The following is a 23,681-nucleotide window of genomic DNA, read 5'->3' as shown; positions in this document are numbered from 1 at the left end:
AAAACAGGAGGTCAGTGTCTGCACACCACTGGCCATCACTTGGGAGTGAAGAGTGTTGACAAGTAAGCTTTGCTAAAAGGAGAGAGACTAATTGGAATCACATGGCTAAGCCCTAGGGATCCCCTCACATTGTCTCCGGGCATATGGATGGCTCTTCTATTCTTAAAGATCTCCTAGGACTGGGAATTGCACAATTTCCCTGGAAAATTCTCCCACTGTTACACAATGACCCTCTCGGGAAAGAGAGGGTCTTTCCCTCTCTTACAATGAACCTTTCAATTCCTTACAATTGCCTTACAATGAACCTTACCTTACAATTGCCTGACAATGAACCTGAATTCCCCAAGATGCCTTTTGTCTCCATTCCTCTTGTTCCATTCTTGACTGATCAAGAATATGACCAGCTGGTGAATGGGCACTGTGCACTAGACGTCTCCCCTTCTAGACTATAAGCTTGTTAGCAGAGACCATGCCTACCAACTCTGTTGTACCATACTTACTCTCCCAAGTGCTCAGTACAGTGTTCCGCACACATTAAGCGCTCAATAAAAACCACTGATTGAAGACTGATTGATTCAAGAACACCACCTCGGGAGACAGGAGGCTTAGGTTCTTGTTCCAGCACTGCCACTGACTTGTGGCCCTGGGGGAGTCATTTAACCTTTTCTTACTGCTTATTTAACCAACTCGGTTGTATTGCACTCTCCCACTCAGTACAGTGCTCACGCACAGTAAGCACTCAATAAATACCACTGATTTATTAACTGATTATTCGCCCTCAGTAGAATGAGAAAAATAAAGCAGGAAAACTGGCTTAGTACAGTGCCCGTCACCTAGTAAGAGTTTAGATTAGGCAATGAAGGAAAGAGTGGAGAGCACTCTTTTTTTAAATAAAATAGTTACTTGGGCCTATTCTTTGTATAGATTCTCTTATTCTTAACTCTGGTATATTAAACAAGTTTTGTCTATTGCTTCCTCCATTAGACAGTAAATGCCTCAAGGTGGTCTTTAACTTTGTTCACATTCCCCAACTACACAGTACAGCATTTGGCACCCAGTGAGTCGGTCAATCGTATTTATTGAGCACTTATTGTGTGTAAAATACTGTACCAAGTGATTGGGAGAGTACAATACAACAGTAACCCAACACATTCCCTGACCACAATGAGTTTACAGTCTAGACAGGGAGACAGATATTAATATATATAAATTACAGATATGTATATAAGTGCTGTGGGGCTGGGGGGGGGTGAATTCATTCATTCTACCGTATTTATTGAGTACTTACTGTGTGCAGAGCATTATACTAAGTACTTATAAAGAGAGCAAGTCAGGGTGATGCAGAAGGGAGTGGGAGAAGAGGAAGGAAGGCTTTGTCAGGAAGGCCTCTTGGAGGAGATGTGCCTTCAATAAGCCTTTGAAGGAGGGGAAAGTAATTATCTGTTGGATTTGAGGTGAGAGGGAGTTCCAGGCCAGAGGCAGGACAGGTTGGGGAGCACACAATAGGTACTCAATCGATGCTGTGAAAACCTAAGCCACAAAGCCACAAAGTTTGGACTATAAGACTGGAAGCCACGAAGCTTGGACTATAAAATCTCTCACAGTCCCGTGTATCCTAGCCCTAGGATTGTACGATTTTAACAGTTTTTTCATGAGCAAGTGAGGATAAAGGGCAATCTTGGAAAATGTTTGGAGCCTCTCTACAGAAAAGCACTTTATTAACCCAAGTTGAATACCATAATATACAATCTGACATCTGAAGTGGTCAATTCATTGAACCAAGGACACGATCAAAGAGCAATGGGAATATATAACAATAATAAAAGATTTTGAATTCAATCTTTTTGAGTGTCTATGTGGGCAAATCCAGTACTTAATTTCTGTTTTATCTTTTATAGCCATTTCAGCAAAAAGGCAGAATAAAGTTCTTCCAAGATCTACTGTTGCTTATATTCTAAATTGATCTACTCAACTACGGTAATGCTAAATTGAAATGGGCTGCTTCAAAGCTATGGGAAGGGAAATGTTTAAGTGAAAGTAATAAACTTGATAGCTTGAAGTGAAGGACTATGTACATAAGAATGGCATTAAAAATTTAATAATTTCTTTTAGAATTACTAATTAAATAATTTCTTTAAGAATTTCTTTTAGTGAGCTAAAAGAAAAGGTTATAAAGGGGGCTGCTGTATATTCAAGTCATCTGGGGTACCTTTTAGGTACGTTGCATTAAAGAAACTTCATTTCAGGCGAGATATCTGGTGATAGGTAACCTTCCAAATCGGTCCCCTACACCTACACACTTCTATTGAGTTTCATACACTCCCAGACAGCTGGGTTGTGAAGATGAGAGCATCATTTAATCCCCATGGTGACCCCTTTCCTTCCCCTTCCTCTTCATGTGCATTTCCTGCCCTTGTCTGCCCACTCTGTCTTTTCCCCAGAGCTTATTTTGGAACCAATTTGAAACTGAACAGTTGTGGAGGAGCTGATGAGGATGGGGCAGGGCGGAGGGTGCAGGAAGAGTGATGGAAGGCACACCAGGATCAACCAGCACTTAGAACAGTGCTTTGCACATAGTAAGCGCTTAATAAATGCCATAAAAAACCCCCCAAAAAACCAGATGCTGCCAGAAGTAAAAGGAGGCTCTCATCTCCACAACCCCCAAAGACTTAGCACCATTACCTTCATTTTTGCTACAACCTCTGGCCACCCAATGAAATCATTACGGTCACATTTCTCATTCTAAGCTCCGGATCTCATCGACACAAATTAATCATTTTAGTCTGGGTGATCACTTCGAAGACAAAGGAACCACAGGTTAGGATTGGGAAGTTCCAGGCATAAAGTAGAAACAGAGTTGCTTCTTAAAATAATAAAGACACATAAAGGCAGTTTTACAGTGGTCAGGAATTCCAAGCTACTGTTTCCTCTCTTAGCTGTGGCTCAATGGCCACTTTCTGTCCTTTTAGAGAAGCAGCGTGGCTCAATGGAAAGAGCACGGGCTTTGGAGTCAGAGGTCATGGGTTCAAATCTCTGCTCCACCAATTAGCTGTGTGACTTTGGGAAAGTCACTTAACTTCTCTGGGCCTCAGTTACCTCATCTGTAAAATGGGGATGAAGACTGTGAGCCCCAAGTGGGACAACCCGATCACCCTGTAACCTCCCCAGTGCTTAGAACAGTGATTTGCACATAGTAAGCACTTAATAAATGCCATTATTATTATATTATAATTTTACCTCAAGCTCTTGCATATCCAGAAGTTACCAGGTGCCCTGCCTTTCTGTTCTCTTACAGAATTAGATGTGTTCTCTTCACTGAACAGAGGGCAAAACAAAGAGCAGGACCCGAACTTTCAACGAGTAGAGATCATTAATAACCGTCAGGGCTCTGTGACAAAGGGATAAACAGGTTTGCCCTCTGCACTGGCAAAGGAGGAGATATTAAGGAGAGAAAATATCATTTCCTGCAATAATTACACACTATTTTGCAACTGCATTCAGTATTTATGCCTCTGCACAAAGAAGAGATGACAGGGCTCTAGAAGGTGTGACCTGATTTAGATGAATTCTCTCTCATAAATGCGTTTTGATTCACAGTGATTGCTTGTGATTGCTTCACACCCTAAACACAGATGTTTCTTCTTTGGGAACATGTCCATTGACTCAATGAACTGGTTTACATAATTAAAAATTTCATTTTGCAGTACAAAGATTTCCAAGATTGTGGATTTCAATGCATAAATTGGGGCCCTCACCGAAAAAAACCCACCAAAATGCAATCAGTTAGCAGAACTGCTTAGAACAGTGCTTGGCACACAGTAAGTGCTTAACAAACACCATTATTATTATTTGGGGGTAGGTCTTTTCCCATTTTAAAGAAAAACAAGGAAATATAAAACAAAATGAAATAAATGAAATGATTATATCAACTTCTAAAATTTGAAAACGGTAAATAGTGTAAATTTGAAGAGGTTAATAGTGTAATCTATTTGGTTCTTAGACTTCTTGAGACAATCTAGCCAAAAATAAAATACAACAAAGGGGAGCACAAACTGAGACGCTAAAACTACCAAAAGCATTTTCTCGGGGAATGCAGAATTTCTGAATGTAGTGATAACATCTGTATCCATTATCTGTAATGGTAATATGGGCCTCAAACTCATTAACAATCCTTCTGGATTAAAAAGGTGCTCTAGAAATGAAAAAAAAAAAGAAACCCAAAACCCAGATTATTTACTTGATTGTTTTTCAAGATCGACTGTCTGCTACACTGGGATGTTCTGACAGGTTTTTTTTAAGATTGAAAATAAAAGTATTGAAACCTCGAACATATTACCAACACCAATGCTATGGCAAAATAAATGGTATTTTGCTTCTTTTGCTGTTGCTTCCTGGACAGGGAAGTGTAAGATCAGAGAGAGGTTTAAAAGCATCAGATTTCAAGTCGAAAATTTTACACTAACAAGCTTGACAGGTTTAACTGTTTTCTTGGAGAGTTCTAATCCTGCCCTGGGGCAGGATAAATCCTGCAATAATGAGGTTTGGAAGGCCAGTTCCTCCTCAGCTACCAAAGCCATGCTCATTTCAATTTAGAACAGTTGGGTGGATTGGATGAGGAGGCTTAGTGAACAGAGGGAAGGGAAATGAATGCAATGCTTAAAGTAGGCTGAAGCCCACGGGCAACTGTGGAACCAATTTGCTGGCCGGTAAACTGTGGCGGCCAACATGGTGTGATCTTAAGAGCTACTGAATAAGCAAACTTCTAAAATAGCACGAAAGTCTCTTCTCTGTGACTTTCCCCACAGCTTTTTTTTTTTCAGGCAAATCTCAGTTCTGCCACCACTCATGTTTTCAATCCCCATTTTAGCTAGACCGCAATTAGGGACCTTGGGAGTGTTCTTAGGACAAAGCGCATCTATTTGGACTCAATGTGCCAAGTTACCGAAGCCCCTGCTTGTGTCCATTTGCATGGTGTTGGAGCGGATGGGCACTACAGTGTGATTTGCCCTTATCCCGAGAGACTGCCAAAACACAAACCTCGTGTTCAAGGAACTGGGTGCATTAGCTTCCATAGTTCCATTTTCAATGTTGGACAAAATGTGTTGATTTTAGAATCCAGCAAAAACAAAGTGAGAAACGTTTTCTTCTCAGCCAGCTATCTAAAGAGGGGGCCTCTAAAGCATGAGCCTGGATATTCAGACTCCAATCAATCGATCAATGGTATTTACTGAGCTCTTTGTGTGAGCAGAGCAGTATACTAAGGGCTTGGAAGAATACAATATAACAGAGTTGACAGACATGTTCCATGCCCACAATGAGCTTACAGTCTAAAAGGGCACTCCACACCTAAATGAGAGGGGAAGGAGGGGCAACAGAGACAAATTTACTGCTTTCCCCCAATTCTACTTATCCCATTTCTCTCCCACTCCCTGTCAGCAGTGGGATCACTCCATCAATAGATGGTATTTATTGGGCGCTTATGTGTACAGTACTATACTAAGGGCTTGGGGGTCTCCAATAGAGTCAGAAGATACTATCCCTGCCCTGCAACAGACATTAAAAGAAATTACAGTCAGTGATCCAGATACTCTGCCAGGAGCCAAGCTAGGAAGAGTGGAAGAGAAAGCTCCTTATTAAACCCTCCTCCTCCACCAACTGGATTCCGAGGAAGGAGGGGAAAGAAGAAATGAGGGGAAAGAGAAAGACATCTAGGAAAAAAGAAAGGGATTACATTTACAGCTGGTATTTTGCCACCTGCTTCCTTGTAATTCCTTTCCAGGCCTCATATATTCCCTGAACTTACAGCCATTCAATAAATGTCTCCAACTGAGTAAGGTGAGGGGAAACAAAGAAAAAAGGTAAGGTGGAGTCGAATGGACATTAAGACGATAAAAGTTGTCCTACTGTCGCAGTGGTTCCTATTTGACCTCAGCCTAAATGTTAAATTATGCATTTGTAAGTACTCTACAATGAGTTTTCTATTTCTTGATTTTTTTAACAGGCAAGGAAATTTGCTTAATCCCTAAAAGCAACATACAGCACCCAGAAAAAATTTCTACACATGAATAACATTCTGAAAGCTCTTCAGTTGCGTAAATTGCTAAATAATATATGTATATATATATATATATATATAGATAGATAGATATAGATATATATGATACATATATGCATATATCATATATATATATATTCTTGCTTTCTTTTCTTATTGCTGCAAAGCAAACACTATTTAACCACGAGAACTCACAAGGAAGTGTACAAAAACTTAATTTGTTCTATTTAAACTCATTTCAATAACCTAAAGTTATTTCACGCAGGATCCTGTAGCTGTTGGGGTGCTTTACTCATCAGAGCCTCAGTTCTGCAGGGCAAAACCACTGCATAAATTGGAAGCTCTAGCCATACTGTGGTGTTTTGGTGGTATTTGTTAAGTGCTTACTATGTGCCAGGCTCTGTACTAAGTTCTGGGGTAGATACAAGCTAATCAAGTTGGACACAGTCCATGTCCCACATGGGGCTCACAGTCTTAATCCCCATTTTACAGATGAGGTAGCAGAGGCACAGAGAAGTTAAGTGACTTGCCCAGGGTCACACATCAGGCAAGTAGTGGAGCTGGGATTAGAACTCGGATCCTCTGAGTGCCAGGCCCATGCTCTTTCCACTAAGCCATGGAGAAGCAGTGTGGCTTAGTGGAAAGAGCACAGGCTTGGGAGTCAGAGGTTGTGAGTTCTAATTCTGGCTCCACCACTTCTCAGCTGTGTGACTTTGGGCAAGTCACTTCTCTATGCCTTAGTGACCTCATCTGTAAAATGGGGATTAAGACTGAGTCCCACATGGGACAACCTGACTACCATGCATCTACCCCAGCGCTTAGAACAGTGCTTGGCATATAGTAAGCACTTAACAAACACCATCATTATTACTTCCCATGTGTAAGGGTAAGTAGTATAAGTGGTTCATATAAGTGTACCCTTCTTATACAAAATTCTCCCATAACCTCCAGATTTGTCCACCAGGAATGCTGAAGATTCAGTTAATCACACAGTTTCTTCAAAAGCGAAAACATTTGAAAACTGAGGAGGCAGCAGTGACTAAAGACATGACATCCTTCACTCCTCCCACATCCCTTTTACTTAAAATGAGTGAATAAAAATGTTAGCAGCAATTTTAAAAATAAAGCTTCCAATTGTTCCTCAAAGCAGAATGTGTTCTACCCTATCTGAATATTAAATGTGGTATAACCACTTCTGAAACACCACAGATTTACTCTGATATTGCAGATTGAGGCAGAATAGTTTGGAGAAACAGAAGTTTATGACCAAATGGAGATTCTGTTTCTCCAGTTGCCCCTGGTTCCAAGTGAGAGGTGATATTTTTATCCACGACCCCCTTATAGTCTATATCCCCAAATCAAGATAAATTTTTATGGTCATTTTTCATTAGAAACCAAAGTTCACTTAGAAGAGCACTAACTAAACTCAAAGCGATTGCATACAAACACTCTGTAGGGTGATAATGCCTTTTCAGTCTCCTTTTCTTGACCCTCTCCCTCCTTCTTCCCAACCCCTTCCTCTACAAAAGTACTGGAAATGGGTGGAGCCTATCTTAGAAAATGCTGTTATGTTATTATCATTATAATTATTACTATTTTTGCTAACACTGTATTAAGCGCTGGGTAAATATCATGCAATCAAATCAGAGACAGTTTATGTCCCACCAGGGGATACGGCATTTAGTCCACACTTTACTTTTGAGGAAACTGAAGCACAGAGAAGTAAAGTCACTTCCCTAAGGTCACACAGTCGGCAGTTGGTTGAGCTGGAATAAGAACCCCAGTCTCTTGATTTCTTGACCCGTGCATTTTCCACTAGAGCCACCTGTTTCCCTTTCTTTGTCTTTCTCCAAGCAAAGGCATAACTGCACTGGTAGCCTTTCTCCTTCCGAGTGCTCAGTACAGAAGCACTTGGCTTGGAGAAGCAGCGTGGCTCAGTGGAAAGAGCATGGGCTTTGGAGTCAGAGATCACGGGTTCAAATCCGGTCTCCGCCACTTGTCAGCTGTGTGACTCTGGGCAAGTCACTTCACTTCTCTGGGCCTCAGTTACCTCACCTGTAAAATGGGGATTAAGACTGTGAGCCCCACGTGGGACAACCTGTTCACCTTGTAACCTCCCCAGTGCTTAGAACAGTGCTTTGAACATAGTAAGTGCTTAATAAATGCTATTATTATTATTATTACAGTGCTCTAAAAACAGTAAGCACTCAATTTTTAACATTCTTATTCATCTGTTGATATAAAGTTATTAGTGCACTGGAGAACTCCTAGCAAAAGGCAATAATACTGCACTTTTACAATCTCAAACTTCACAGTGAATCACATGAACCTCCTGAAGATGAGGTGTGACCATGAAAACGAAGAGCATAAAAAAATTAAAACATGCGTAAATCCAAATAAAACCTTGATTATTGACATTCTGAGAGGAGGACTTCCAGGGCTGCAGCCACTCCTTACTTGCAATCCCTCTTTCCTTTCATTCATTGAATCATATTTATTCAGCACTTACTGTGCGCAGAGCACTGTACTAAGCAATTGGGAAAGTACAATAAAACAATAAACAGTGACATTCCTTGCCCATGATGAGCTTACAGAATGTGTGTGTGTGTGTGTGGGGGGGGGGGGTGGAAACTGACGCTTGAAGCCCACATCATCTGTCTCTACCACCCACTATAGTCACGGTCACCTACTGGCCCCCAAACTCCTCGCCTAATTTTCCGAACCATTTTGATCCCTTTCTCACATTTCTTCTCTCTTTCTCCACCTCTTCAATGGCCCTTGGGGACTTCAATAACCACGTGGATGTTCCCGACGACCCTTCCGCTGCCATACTTTCTATCACTCCCTAACTCCCCTGACCTCCCGCTCCACCCCACCTCATTCACTCACCTTGGACACAGACTCAATCGCATCATCCCTAGTCACTGTATAGTCTCCACCCTCACCAACTATGAAACTCTTCTAATCGACCACAACCTCCTCACCTGCCTTCTCTCTCACCCACCCACTCCTCGCAAATCTGTGCTGTTCCCCTACAAAGATCTCCAATCTTATGACCTCCAATTTTTTTTAAGCATCATGCCCCATTAGGACTTCATACCAAAACTACATGCTGGCCTGGAATTCCTTCCCCCTCCATATTAAGACAGACCACCACTCTTCCCACCTTCAAAGCCTTATTAAAATCAAATCTCCTCCCAAATCAAATCTCACTGACTAAGCCTTCATTCCCCTTACTCCCTCTCCCTTTTACATCACCTAGATACTTGAACCTGTACTCTTTAAGCACTTGATATCCACCCTGCACTTGGCTCAATAGCACTTACGTACATATCCACAATTTATTTTAAGATCTTTCTCCCCCTCTAGACGGTAAGCTCCTGGTGGGCAAAGAACACGTTTCCCAACTCTGGTTGCACAGAGCTCCCCAAAGCTCCTGGTAAAGTGCTTTGCACCCAGTAAGCACTCAATAAATACCACTGATTGAACAGTGGTCCATTCTCTTCCTTTAAGGGGATTTAATCCAAGTTTCACAGTGGTCTATTTTATTTAGCACTGATTGCTTTATTCACGCCTTGAAGACATCTTTCTATAAAATTGGCTGCTATTTTAGCCTTGGCAAGAGAAGGAAGAAAATCTGAATGAAAAGACCTGGGGAACAGCTGGTGCTCAGTTATGGGGAAGATCTTTGGCTTCTGCTGTTCTTTTCAGTGGCAGGTGTCAAACCCAAATTAATAAAGCACCTACTATTCATTATGGAGTTTCAGACTGGTGAAAACAGCCTGGTGATACATTTTTGCATAAATCTGTACTTACCCGGCAAGAATTCATGAGATAAAAAGAAGACACGAAATGAATTCGCTTGACTCCAGTGCCCATTTAACAATAGTAATAATATTACTAGCCCCCTGTGGCAAGGGGTCTTTGTCTGCCTATACTATAGCTATTCCGGCACTTAATACAGTGCTTGTGGCCCATAGTAAGAAGCAGCACGGCCAAGTGGAAAGAACACAGGCTTGGGAATCAAAGGAACGGTGTTCTAATCCCAGTTTTGCCCGTTGAGTGACTTTGGACAAGTCACTTAGCTTCCCCGGGCCTCAGATTCCTCATCTGCAAACTGGGGATTCAATACCTGTTCTGCCTCCTACTTGGACAGTGAGCCTCACATGGGAAAAGCAGGGACTTTTTCCAACATATTTAACTTGCCTCTACCCTCGTGCTTAGAACAGTGCTTGACACAGAGTAGGTGCTTAGTTACTATCAATCAATCGTATTTATTGAGCGCTTACTGTGTGCACAGCACTGTACTAAGCGCTTGGGAAGTACAAGTTGGCAACATATAGAGACGGTCCCTACCCAACAGTGGGCTCACAGTCTAGAATTACTACAATTACTATTAATAATGGCAATCGTTAAGCACGTACTACGAGCCCAGCACCACGTTAACCAAAATTATGAGACCGGACACAGTTCCTGTCCCACCCCAGGCTTACAGCCTAAGGCGAAGTGTGAACCGTTACTTTACCCTCACTTGGCAGAAGAGGAAACTGAGGCACAGGGAAGTGAAGCGACTTGCCCAAGGTGACCCAGCAGCCTGCGGTGGGGCTGGGACTGCTTGGGCTAAGGCCGAATTTAATGAGTTTCCGGTGATCCCGGAGTTGGGGTTTTTGTGGGGCTGATCCCGACGGATGAGTGCAGGCGAGGCGGTCTGGCAGCCCAGAGGCAAGGCACAGCAGCGATGCTTCCTGTCAGGAAGCGAGCCCGAGTCCCAGAACTCCACCTTGGAAAGCTCTGGCACACTACGACCCAGCTCGCATATTTCGCTCCTCTAATGGAAAGAACCCAGGCTTGGGAGTTAGAGGTCGTGGGTTCTAATCCCTGCTCTGCCACTTCTCTGCTGTGTGACTTCTGAGCAAGTCACTTCACTTTTCTGTGCCTCAGTTACCTCATCTGTAAAGTGGGGATTAAGACTGTGAGCCCCACGTGGGACAACCTGGTTACTATACCAATGCTTAGAACAGTGCTTGGCACATAGTAAGCACTTAAATGCCACCATTATTTATTTTATTTTATAATGCCAACCTTCTCACTGGACCTCAATCTCATCTATCTAGAAGCAGCGTGGCTCAGTGGAAAGAGCCCGGGCTTTGGAGTCAGGGGTCATGGGTTTGAATCCCAGCTCCTCCATGTGTCTGCTGTGTGACCTTGGGCAAGTCACTTAACTTCTCTGCACCTCAGTTACCTCATCTGTAAAATGGGGATTAAGACTGTGATCCCCACGTGGGACAACCTGATCACCTTGCATCCCCCCCAGCGCTTAGACAGTGCTTTGCACATAGTAAGCACTTAAATGCCATTATTATTATTATTATTATTATTATTATTATTATTATTATTATTATTATTATTATCTCACCGCAACCTCTGGCCCACATCCTGCCTCTGGCATGGAAAGTCCTCCCTCCTCATATCTGACAGACAATTACTCTCCCCACTTCAAAGGCTACTGAAGGCACATCTCCTCCAAGCAGTCTTCTCCCACTCCCATTCTGCATCGCCCTGACTTGTTTCCTTGATTCATCCCCCCTTCAAGCCTCACAACACTTATGAACATATCTGTAATTTATTTATATTACTGTCTGTCTCCCTCTCTAAACTGTAAGCTCGCTGCGGGCAGGGAGTGTGTTGGTTTACTGTTATATTGTACTCTCCCAAGCGCTTAGTACAGTGTTCTGCACACAGTAAGCACTCAATAAATACGACTGAATGAATGAAGATTGGGTCTGCAGTAGATCAGGTCGGTGATTTTCAGCTCACACTGGCCCCTATGGTCTAGCCTTAGCAGCCTTGATACTCCACATTCGGTGACACTGAGCTTCAGATGCCAAAGGAACATTTTCCTAGTTCTATGGGCTATCTTTGTCTATTTTGTTAAAATCTTTCCTTGACAACTGGCCGATTATTTTCGGGTCCAAACAAATATCTCTTGGGGATTGAGCCATGACTGTAGGCAGAAAGTCAGTGAATGCTCAGTTTATACCGTGCAAAAGCACCTCTTGGTTTCACTGACCATCATGTTGAAGAATATGTGTTTCAAAGCATCTTCCAGATGGATCAGTGTTTCCTAATCCTGGACGAGCCCTCCTTTTTTGGAGAAGCAGCGTGGCTCAGTGGAAAAGAGCCTGGGCTTTGGAGTCAGTGGTCATGGGTTCAAATTCCTCCTCGGCCAACTGTCAGCTGTGTGACTTTGGGCAGGTCGCTTCACTTCTCTGTGCCTCAGTTCCCTCATCTGTAAAATGGGGATTGACTGTGAGCCCTCCGTGGGACAACCTGATTACCTTGTATCCCCCAGCGCTTAGAACAGTGCTTTGCACATAGTAAGCGCTTAATAAATGTCATTATTATTATTATTATATGGCTGAACACGAGCACACTGTGTGCATCCACAGGAGGTCAGGCACAATCAAGATTACACCCAGGACACTCTGCACACAGGAAGTGCTCAGTAAATACCATTGATTGATTGATTGACCCAGTTTCTGCCCTGTAGGAGTATGTTTATTTGTTAAGCGCTTACTACGTGCCAAACACTGTTCTAAGTGCTGGGGTAGATACGAGGTTCTCAAGTAGGACACAGTCCCGGTCTCAGATGGGACTCAGTCTCAATCCCCATTTTACAGATGAGGTCACTGAGGCAAAGAGAAGTGACTTGCCCAAGGTCACACAGCGGACAAGTGGCAGAGGCGGGATTAGAACCCAGGTCCTTCTGGCTCCCAGGCCCGTGCTCTATCCACTATGCCAGAGGGACACCTCTGCACACAGTAAGCCCTCAATAAATACGATTGAATGAATGAATGAATGAATGAGTGCATGAATGAATGATTGATCCCCCATATACATGAATATGTATACATATACGTATAACATAGAGTAACATATACGTTAGTATATTAGTTAGTATAACATTACTTATACGTTACTTATACGTTTATACGTTAGTATAACATATACGTATAAAATAGAGTAGCAAATATGTACAAACAATATACATATATATACATATACGTATAACATATATGTTATACGTATATGTATATATATGTATATTGTTTGTACATATTTGCTACTCTATTTTACTTGTACATATTTATTCTATTTATTTTATTTGGTTAATATGTTTTGTTTTGTTGTCTGTCTCCCCCTTCTAGACTGTGAGCCCACTGTTGGGTAGGGACCGTCTTTAGACGTTGCCGACTTGTACTTCCCAAGCACTTAGTACAGTGCTCTGCACACAGTAAGTGCTCAATAAATACGATGGAATGAATGAATGAATGTACTTAGGAAGCTGCTTGAGGATGCCACAGGGCCACTACTCTGTGGCTAACAGAGTAGATGAACCATCCTTAAATTAATAGAGCAGGAGAAGCTTTGCTTACCTTCAGCCCGCTCAAGGCTAGGGGAATTATTTAGGGTTTGATTCAATGCCATGCTCCCGAGTGGTGGAATCTGTATGTTTTTTTGGAAATTGGAAATTTCCAGTTTTGACCAGAATCTGCAAGGGCCAAACCAAAGTTGGCAAGAATAGTACTGGGCAGGCAGGGGTAACGCCATACCCCTTACTTCCATCCACGTGTCCGTTCCAGGAATCCATAATGATGGTCTTTCTGCCTGACGGATTCCACTGAAGCTCTTCCAGACATCCACTTCGCCCAATGCCCTCACTTAATCGATGGTATTTATCGGCACTTACCGCGTGCCGAGCACTCAACCAGTCCCCTCCATTACAGAAAAGGGGTCCTGCTCAGACGGAGGCAGAGTCCAGTTCGTGACTGTCCCCGCTCGGTCTGGGAAAGGTCCCGACTCGGAAACCATTTCCCCGCTCCATGAATGGAGAGGGTTCCCAATCAGACTAAAAAGGTGGCTATACTGTGGCCCATCTCTGTTCCTAGAAATCAGAAATAGACACCAACAAACCGGAGTCCCACCCTCACACAATCCGGGTCCCTGCCTTGAGGGGACAGGCTTTTCTTCACACACTAGAAGACAGACCCTTATATTTTCTTAAATGACCTGAAGTTCGAGTTAATTTTCTTACGTTTTGTCCTGTGTAGGTTCACTCATTAAATAATAAGTACATAGACTGTATGCCCCGTGTGGGACGGGGAGTGTGTCTCATGTAATAATAGTGATGATGACGATGGTACTTGTAAAGTGCTTACTTCGTGCCAGACACTGAACTTAGTGTTGGGGTGGATACAAGCAAATCGAGTTGGATGTGGTCCCTTGCCCCATGTGGGGCTCACAGTCTCAACCCCCATTTTACAGACGAGATAACTGAGGCCCAGAGGAGTGGAGCAACTTGCCCAAGGTCCCACAGCAGACAAGTGGCGGAGCTGGGATTAGAACCCATGACTTTGCTGACTCCCAAGCCCATGCTCTATCCACTAAGCCACACTGCTTCTCAACTTTTATCTACCCCAACGCTTAGAACGGTGCTTGCCCCACATTAAGTGCTTAGCAAATATTATTGTTACTTTATTACTAATGCTTATTGATGGATAATAATGACTCTGGCAGAAGTGCACAAGGAATTACTGCACTGGAATTACTGCAGTGGTGATTATTGCATTTTCAAATTTTAGAAGAATATTCTCTAGAGAGACAAAGAATGGTGAAGAAACCCCGCATGATGGAATAATACATAAATAGAAGGCTCGGGGTCCACATGTGCATGGATGCATAAGTTACAGACAACAAAACTGTGTACCATTGTTTGGAGATGCGATCAACGAAACAAAGGATTTTTGTGCTCTCTCCATTTGGCCAAAATCAGATGGAGAAGGCAGATGGAGAAGGAAGCTATTTAAAGTTAGGGGTGCCATGGCAATGGGAGAATATATAGAATATGGGGAGTGATTCTTTGAAGGGGAAAAAGTGGAATAGAAATTTGATGTTGCTTTAAATGCTATTTGGAAAGCTACAGCCCCATACAGATAGCGACTTGTTCATTCAATTCATTCAATCGTATTTATTGGGCGCTTACTGTGTGCAGAGCACTGTACTAAGCGCTTGGGAAGCACAAGTTGGCAACATAACTTGCTCATATGCCTGGGCCAGAAGCTACGGATAGAGAGGCAGAAGGAAGGAATGCTAACTTAAATTGATTTTACTATTTATGAAGTAAGGTCTGTGTAACTGGAAATCATTTTTTTTTGCAAGAGTGTATTTATTTATTATCCAGGTTATAAAAAACTGAGTTCTGCTGATTCTCTGCAATTTAAGGAACCCAAAAATGTAAAAAAAAAAGGGAAGGATAAGCCCAAAATGTGACTCACTTGTATAATAATTTTCATTTTGAACCAACTTTCATTGATATGGAAGTGTTATCATCCTGGCGACCCCACCCTGCTACAGTCTGGTGTGTTAGTCTTCTTAACTCGGAAGAAAGAACAATACATCAACTTTACAGTTGTCCCTGATATCACAGCCATTATCTTTCTATTTGGTAAATGAATAAAATGAGAATTCAGCCTGAAAGTCTGCAGTAATGCAGAAGGTGAGATTTTAGCTGTAATCTGAATTAGGCCATTTTAAAGTAATCTGCAGTGAGAACACAAGAGTTTCATAAATAATCTGGACATAGGTATAAAGAGTTCTCAAGGTAATTTTAAATTTCTTTCCCTAGCAGGAAGGTGGCTTAAAAAAAACATTGCACAAAATATTATTTTAGCTTACTTATTGGAAGCATTTTTCTCGTTTTTAAGTTGTAGGGAAGAGGCTTTTATGGTTAGAAAATTGAAGAGCTATCTGACCTAGGAAATTACAGGGCTGAAAACAAAACAGTTTATCTACATATGCCCCATCTGCTTTTGGTTTTGTGTTTTGCCCAGTCAACTACTGGAAACAGTTAAGTTCCAACAGAATTTTTAAAAAGTTTTGAAAGTGTCTGGAAACACAGAAAACAGACTACTTATGTGCCTTAATAGACATGTGGGGATGAAAGCGATGCCTTTGGCATGTCCTGAACCCCAACCCAAAGATTTAAAGGAAAATTTCCAGGAAAAGAAATGCCTGTCATTTTTAAAAAGTACACAAACACACACACACATACACCCAAACACACACACTAATCAGGAACTGACATTTTGGATCATGGTGAAAAGTAAATTTCCATCCACTAGAAAAATATCATCTACTTTGCTACTTTGCCAGAAAGCTTTACGGTTGAGCCTTCCGAATGAAATCAGATCAGTGATTCCCCGGGAGTCCGGGGACCTGGGTTTTAATCCCAGTTCCACCACTTACCTGCTGTGTGTCTTTGGGCAAGTCACTTTATTTCTCTGTGCCTCAGCTCCCTCACCTGCAAAATGGGGATTAAATACTTGTTCTCCTTCCTACTTAGACCTTGAGCCACAGGTGGGACCTGGTTATCTTGTGTCTATCATCATCAATCGTATTTATTGAGCACTTACTGTGTGCAGAGCACTGTACTAAGCGCTTGGGAAGTACAAATTGGCAACATATAGAGACAGTCCCTACCCAACTGTGGGCTCACAGTCTAAAAACTTTATGTTTTTATGTTCAAGCACTTCAGTACAGTGCTTGACACGCTTGCTAAGAGCTCAACAAAGACTAAAATGAATACTACTATTATAGATGACACAACAGGGAGACAAAAATAGGGTGGGAAGATAAAATATTATTAAAGGGAGGCTTCCTTGGCTGAAGGAATGATATGATTCAGGAGGGACGGGGAACTTAATCGGGGAAAACTGTTGGAGGAGGAGATAATAATAATGATGGTGTTTATTAAGCACTTACTATGTGCAAAGCACTGTTCTAAGTGCTGGGGAGGTTACAAGGTGCTGTGTGACCTTGGGCAAGTCACTTCATTTCTCTGGGCCTCAGTTACCTCATTTGTAAAATGGGGATTAACACTGTGAGCCCTGTGTGGGACAGACACTGTGCCCCTCCCAATTATCTTGTATGTACCTCAGTGCTTAGTACAGTGCCTGGCACACGGTAAGCGTTTAACAAATAACATTATTATTATTATTATTATTATTATTATTATTATTATTATGCCAGGGTGGGCTCACAACTCACTCCCTCTGGCCTGCCGAGATGCCTATTTCTAATATGTGCTGATTGCCTGATTCTGTACGGCTTTGTATCAGGAAACACGGATTATACAAAGGAGGTAAAAACTGAAGACCATCCCTGCCCTCAAGGAGCTGACAACCTAATGAGGCACACTTCAGTCAACCTTTCTTTTCCCCAACTTCAGTTTTTCTGTACACCAACACCTCCTAAAGAACCACAGAACCTATGGAAGGCAAGGTTGATCTCAAATTTCAGGATTGCCCAGCCTAAATTGGAATGTCTGGTTCCTTAGACATTTTGGGAAATGTTGGGGAAATAGCAGAATGCTGTAGATCCCCGGGCCAGGAAATTTGGGGAAGCAGCACGGCTCAGAGGAAAGAGCATGGGCTTGGGAATCAGAAGACCTGGGTTCGAATTTCAGCTCTGCCACTTGCCTTCTGTATGACCCTGGGCAAATCGCATAACTTCTCTGGGCCTCAATTTCCTCACCTGTAAAACTGGGATGAAATCCTACTCCTTCCTATTTAGACTGTGAGAACATGGACTGTGTCCAACCTCATTATCTTGTATCCACTCCAGTGTTCTGTACAGTGCTTGGCTATTAGTAAGTGCTTAACAAGTACCATTAAAAAACAAAAAAAAAATACAAAAAAGCACGCTTATTTTCCAATCCTAGCTCTTTCAGAGGCTCACTGCTTTCTAAACCTCCGCTTCCTCGTCAGTGAAGAGGACTTGCTCTCTCCCCACCGCACTGATGGTTAGGAACTATTCCCAGTCAGACCTATATTTTTTTTCTTGTAATTGTGTCTTTGTATTGTCTTCCTTGTTTAGGTTGGAGTGCCACACTGAGCAAGTGTTGTTCTGAACAGTGCCTCCTTGGATCTCCAGATAAACCCCTCTCATGTCTAGAGAAATAAAAATAGATTTCTCAACCCCTTAGAGACTTGGGGACATGGGTTCCTTCAGGGGCCTGGCTTTGGAACCAGTTCCTGTTTCCCTTCCCCAGGCCTCTCCCCGTTTGTAGGACTCAGCCTCTGCAGGGCGAGAGAGACTGGCAACTCTACCCCTGCAGAAAAGTTACAATGCCATTTCGGGTGGCAGCGGGAGACTGTGCCTTCTCTAGAGTAATAACAGTATGAAATGTGGAGTAAGGGCAAAGGAGTAGGCAGGCTTTTCCTGCTACTCTGCCATGGGCACAATGCCCACTGCTCTGCCCACCCTCCATACCTCCCACAAAGATCTGAATGGGATGCTCTCTCTTGCTGCTATCTGGGGAGGTAATGTGTCTGTTTACTGTTATAGTGTACTCTCCCAAGCACTTAATATAGTGCTGTGCACACAATAAGTGCTCAATAAATATGACTGAATGGATGAATGGGAGAATAACCATCAGCTCACACCCACAGAGCAGAGACTAAACAAAGGTGATGGAATCAATCAACGGTATTTATTGAGCACTCACTGTGTGCAGAGCACTGTACCAAGAGTGTAAGCATAATAATAACAATAACTGTGGTACTTGTTAATCAGTATGTGCCAAGGCACTGTACTAAGCACCGGTACAAGTATATCGGGTTAGACACAGTCCCTGTCCCATGTGGGGCTCTCAGTCTCAATCCCCATTTTACAGATGAGGTAACTGAGGCAAACAGAAGTGACTTGCCCAAGGCCACGCAGCAGACAAATGGCAGAGCTGGGATTAGAACTCATGACCTTCGGACTCCCAGGGCTGTGCTCAATCCACTACTCTATGCTGCTCCTCATGTCCTCTCTTGTGAAAGTACAAGAGAGTCGGTAGACACAGCCCCTGCCCATAATGAGCTTACAGCCTAGAGGACAAGACAGATATTAATGTAAATAAATGAAATTACAGATATGTACATAGGTGCTACAGGGCTAAGAGAGGAGTGAATAAAGGGTGTATGCCAAATCCTAGGCCAGCCGAGTGTGGGAAGAGTGCCCTATATGTGAATTCACCCCCTCCCTCCGCCTGAGCAACCCACAGCGAGGCCACGGAACTGCTACACTACAAGGATGCGGAACGGGAACTGTCCCAATCAGACAGACATAATGGGAACACGGGGAGGGTTGACTGGTACGAGGGGGCTTCGCACACAAATGCATGATAAGTAGGGTAAAGAAGAGGCACTGCGGCAATCATTAGTTTACCATTCAGTAAATCGTACATCAAAATAGGAAAGCTTTGCGTTTGGTGAGAACATGGGCAACTAGAAAGCTTCCTACCCACATAAAGTTAAAGTATTATAAGGGTTGTTCAACTCACAGCACAGCAAATCACTCCTGCATTGCAAGTAACAAGGTCCAGACCCCAATTCTGCACAGGCCTCGTCCCCCTCTCCATCCCCCCCATCTTACCTCCTTCCCTTCCCCACAGCACCTGTATATATGTATATATGTTTGTACATATTTTTTACTCTATTTATTTATTTATTTTATTTGTACTTATCTATTCTATTTATTTTATTTTGTTAGTATGTTTGGTTTTGTTCTCTGTCTCCCCCTTTTAGACTGTGAGCCCACTGTTGGGTAGGGACTGTCTCTATATGTTGCCAATTTGTACTTCCCAAGCGCTTAGTACAGTGCTCTGCACATAGTAAGCGCTCAATAAATGCGATTGATGATGATGATGATGATGATGGGCTGAGTTGTTGCAACCAATTTGAAGTTTACTAAAGCCTGTGTCTGAACTAGTCGGTGTCCCTGGATTTGAAAATGACTCCTTGTTCATTTGAGCACAGAATAAGCATCCCCTAGTAGAAACTCTGAGGGTCTACGCAGCCAACCCATGCCTGCAGCAGCGATGCGATTCATCCTTCTTTGGGAACAACTAGAAGAGTTCTGCAGAGGCTTGACTCCGCCTGTGGCTCCCACTGGCCCAGGTTTGGGTGTGTGTGAGTAAGAAAGTGCGTGTCAGGGGGGTCGTCGAGGCAGCACAGAGCTGAACGACACTGTTTCCATGGGCTTCAGGATCCCTCCTTTTCAGGCTGCCTGTGTCTTGCAGCATGGGGGGGGGGAAAGGAGGAGCAGGGAGGATGATGGACGCTTACTTTCTACTACTACTGCCACAGGCATTCATTCATTCATTCATTCAATCATATTTATTGAGCGCTTACTGTGTGCAGAGCATTGTACTAAGCGCTTGGGAAGTACAAGTCAGCAACATATAGAGACGGCATGATCTCAGGCCATTCTGGGCTACACACACCCTGCCCCCTTCACCTTTTTTAAACTTTGAGGCCAATGACAGAGCTTTTTTTTTTTTTTTAATTTAAAAGCCAGGGTTTGGCCTGCCAAATTTTTCATTGCCTTTTGGGATTGGGGCTGGTAGGGTTCCCGAAACTCCCAACCCACATGGAGCTCTATCTACAAGTGGCTTCCTAGATCAATCAATCAATCAATCGTATTTACTGAGCGCTTACTGTGTGCAGAGCACTGTACTAAGCGCTTGGGAAGTACAAGTTGGCAACATATAGAGACAGTACCTACCCAACAGTGGGCTCACAGTCTAAAAGGGGGAGACAGAGAACAAAACCAAACATACTAACAAAATAAAATAAATAGAATAGATATGTACAAGTAAAATAGAGTAATAAATATGTACAAACATATATACATATATACAGGTGCTGTGGGGAAGGGAAGGAGGTAAGATGAGGGGGATGGAGAGGGGGACGAGGGGGAGAGGAAGGAAGGGGCTCAGCGGCTACAGTTAAACACTATCCTTTTCAAATTGGCAGGATCACGAAGCCAAAATCGATCACCATCTTAAAGTGGACATTTGCACGTGAAGAAATGATTGAGCCTTAGATAAGGCGAAAAAGGTCTCTCCCCTGTAAGAGTCCTTGATGATTTCATAATCCTGAGCCTTCAAAAGGCCGAGCAATGCAAACATCCCATTGCACCACAAACCTATAACCTTTCTCCTGCTACTGGATACCAACAGCGGCCTTAGTCCTCCCGCTCTATCAGTTACAAAATGGAAGTAGCACCATCGTAAATACCGCAGATAGCATGTGCTTTGGGATTAAACACTAAAGCTGCATCTGGGGTTTCTTTGCTGCATGTTTTACGATGGCAGCACGTGTTTATTCAACTTTGCATTATCACTCCGTAAAGACCCTGTCGGAAATGTAAACAGACCCAAAGGGCGGCACATCCAATCTCTTCATGTTCAAAATGCAGTGCAGCTCTCAGGGAACAAAAATGACAGCAGCCGGCTCTTTGGGGATGAGTAACTAGAGAATGCAAGGCTATTATTTTATATTAACAACAACGAGAGTTTGTAAATTAGACCACGCCACCGGTAGACAATGCAGGATGCTTTATCCCAGAAAATGCCTGTCAGATTTTTCATATCAAGGTGAATGACAGATCGATGACATCGCAAACACTCCACGAGGCCTTCCCCGACTAAGCCCTCCTTTCCTCTTCTCCCGCTCCCTTCTGTGTCGTCCTGACTTGCTCCCTTTATTCATCCCCCCTCCCGGCCCCACAGCATTTATGTACATATCCGCCATTTATTTTGATTAATGTCTGTCTCCCCATCTAGACCGTAAGCTCGTTGTGGGCAGGGAATGTGTCTGTTTATTGTTGAATTGTATTCTTCCGAGCACTTAGTGAAGTGCTCTGCACACGGTAAGTGCTCAATAAATACAATTGACTGCCAGACTGACAAACCCATGATGGGCCAATGGCCACTGACTTACCCTGGGGAGCTTTTAGGGCTGTCCTACAGTGCATAAAGTACCCTTACTTACTGAGGGTAAAGGTACCTGTGAATGTGTCTTGTTTAGTGTTTTACTGTACCCTTCCAAGTGCTTACTACAGTGCTCTCCACACAGTAAGTACTCAATAAATACAACTGATGGACTGACTAAAGGGGGAGTAAGGGCAGGGATAAAAACGGCTTTAAAAACGCAGGCAATGGACTATATAAACAGCACATAGTGAGATGCTGGAGTATTAAAGCAGCTGAGAGGATGACAGGCCCAGGAAGATGGCGATTAATCAGGTAAGTGGGGTGGAATCAAAGACGGCAGCTCCCACAACTGGGTGGACTCTTGGTCTGAGTGCCAGCACCTTTGATTTTTATCATGGATGTGAGAGCCCAGTCCCTGGCTATATGCACAGGGAACATTGAGGTAGACAGACCTGTAACCAGTATGCCCTGATAAATACTAATAATGGTGCTTGTTAAGCACTTACTACAAGGTCATCACGGTGTCCCACGTGGGGATCACAGTCTCCATGCCCATTTATCAATAATAATGCTATTTATTAAGCGCTTACTATGTGTCAAGCCCTGTTCTGAACGCTGGGAGAGATACAAGGTCATCACGGTGTCCCATGTGGGGACCACAGTCGCCATCCCCATTTATCAATAATAATGGCACTTATTAAGCACTTACTATGTGCCAGGCACTGTTCTAAGCACTGGGAGAGATGCAGGGTCATCAGGGTGTCCCACGTGGGGCTCACAGTCTCCATCCCCATTTATCAATAACATGGTATTTATTAAGCGCTTACTATGTGCCAAGCCCTGTTCTAAACGCTGGGAGAGATACAAGGTCATCATGGTGTCCCCCTCGTCACCCTCTCCATCCCCCCCATCTTACCTCCTTCCCTTCCCCACAGCACCTGTATATATGTATATATGTTTGTACATATTTATTACGCTATTTATTTATTTTACTTGTACATACCTATTCTATTTATTTTATTTTGTTAGTATGTTTGGTTTTGTTCTCTGTCTCCCCCTTTTAGACTGTGAGCCCACTGTTGGGTAGGGACTGTCTCTATATGTTGCCAACTTGTACAATGCTCTGCACACAGTAAGCGCTCAATAAGTACGATTGATTGATTGATTGACTTACTATGTGCCAAGCACTGTTCTAAGCCCCGGGGTAGTTACAAGCTAATCAGATCGGATGCAGACCCTGTACCACCTGGGGCTCACGGTTTTAATCCCCATTTTACAGATGAGGTAACTGAGGCCCAGAGAAGTTAAGTGACTTGTTGAAGGTCACAGAGCAGACACGTGGCGGAGCCGGGACTAGAACCCAGGTCCTTCTAACTCTCAGGCCCGTGTTCTATCCACAACGCCCCAATCAATCAATCGTATTTATTGGGCGCTTACTGTGTGCAGAGCACTGTACTAAGCGCTGTACTAAGTAGCCCCACTACTTCTTTACTAAGCCAACAAGTTTCCAAGAGGGCCATGTCCCTTAGAACGGATTCTGGAATACAGTATCGCACACATGCGTTCTTGCTAGGGATCACGAAACTCAAATTGTTGCATAACCTCTCTGGAGCTTAATATCTTAGAAGGAGACTTTGCTGGTACCAGGAATTCTACAGGAGCAGCGTGGTTTAGTGGAAAGAGCCCGGGCTTGGAAGTCAGCGGTCATGGGTTCTAATCCCAGCTCCGCCACTTGTCAGCTGTGTGACTTTGGGCAAGTCACTTAACTTCTCCGTGTCTCAGTTACCTCATCTGTAAAATGGG

General features: G+C 43.2%; 1 protein-coding gene across 1 annotated transcript in view; it reads right to left on the bottom strand.

Annotated features, from left to right (window-relative positions):
* CRADD (CASP2 and RIPK1 domain containing adaptor with death domain) overlaps positions 1-23,681 on the bottom strand; it is a 134,367-nt gene that overhangs the window by 457 nt on the left and 110,229 nt on the right. The window lies entirely within an intron of this gene.

This window comes from Tachyglossus aculeatus, chromosome 14 (assembly GCF_015852505.1).
Source record: "Tachyglossus aculeatus isolate mTacAcu1 chromosome 14, mTacAcu1.pri, whole genome shotgun sequence".
NCBI lineage: Eukaryota > Metazoa > Chordata > Mammalia > Monotremata > Tachyglossidae > Tachyglossus > Tachyglossus aculeatus.
The sequence above is the reverse complement of the archived record's forward strand: the minus strand, read 5'-3'. Positions and strand labels throughout refer to the sequence as shown.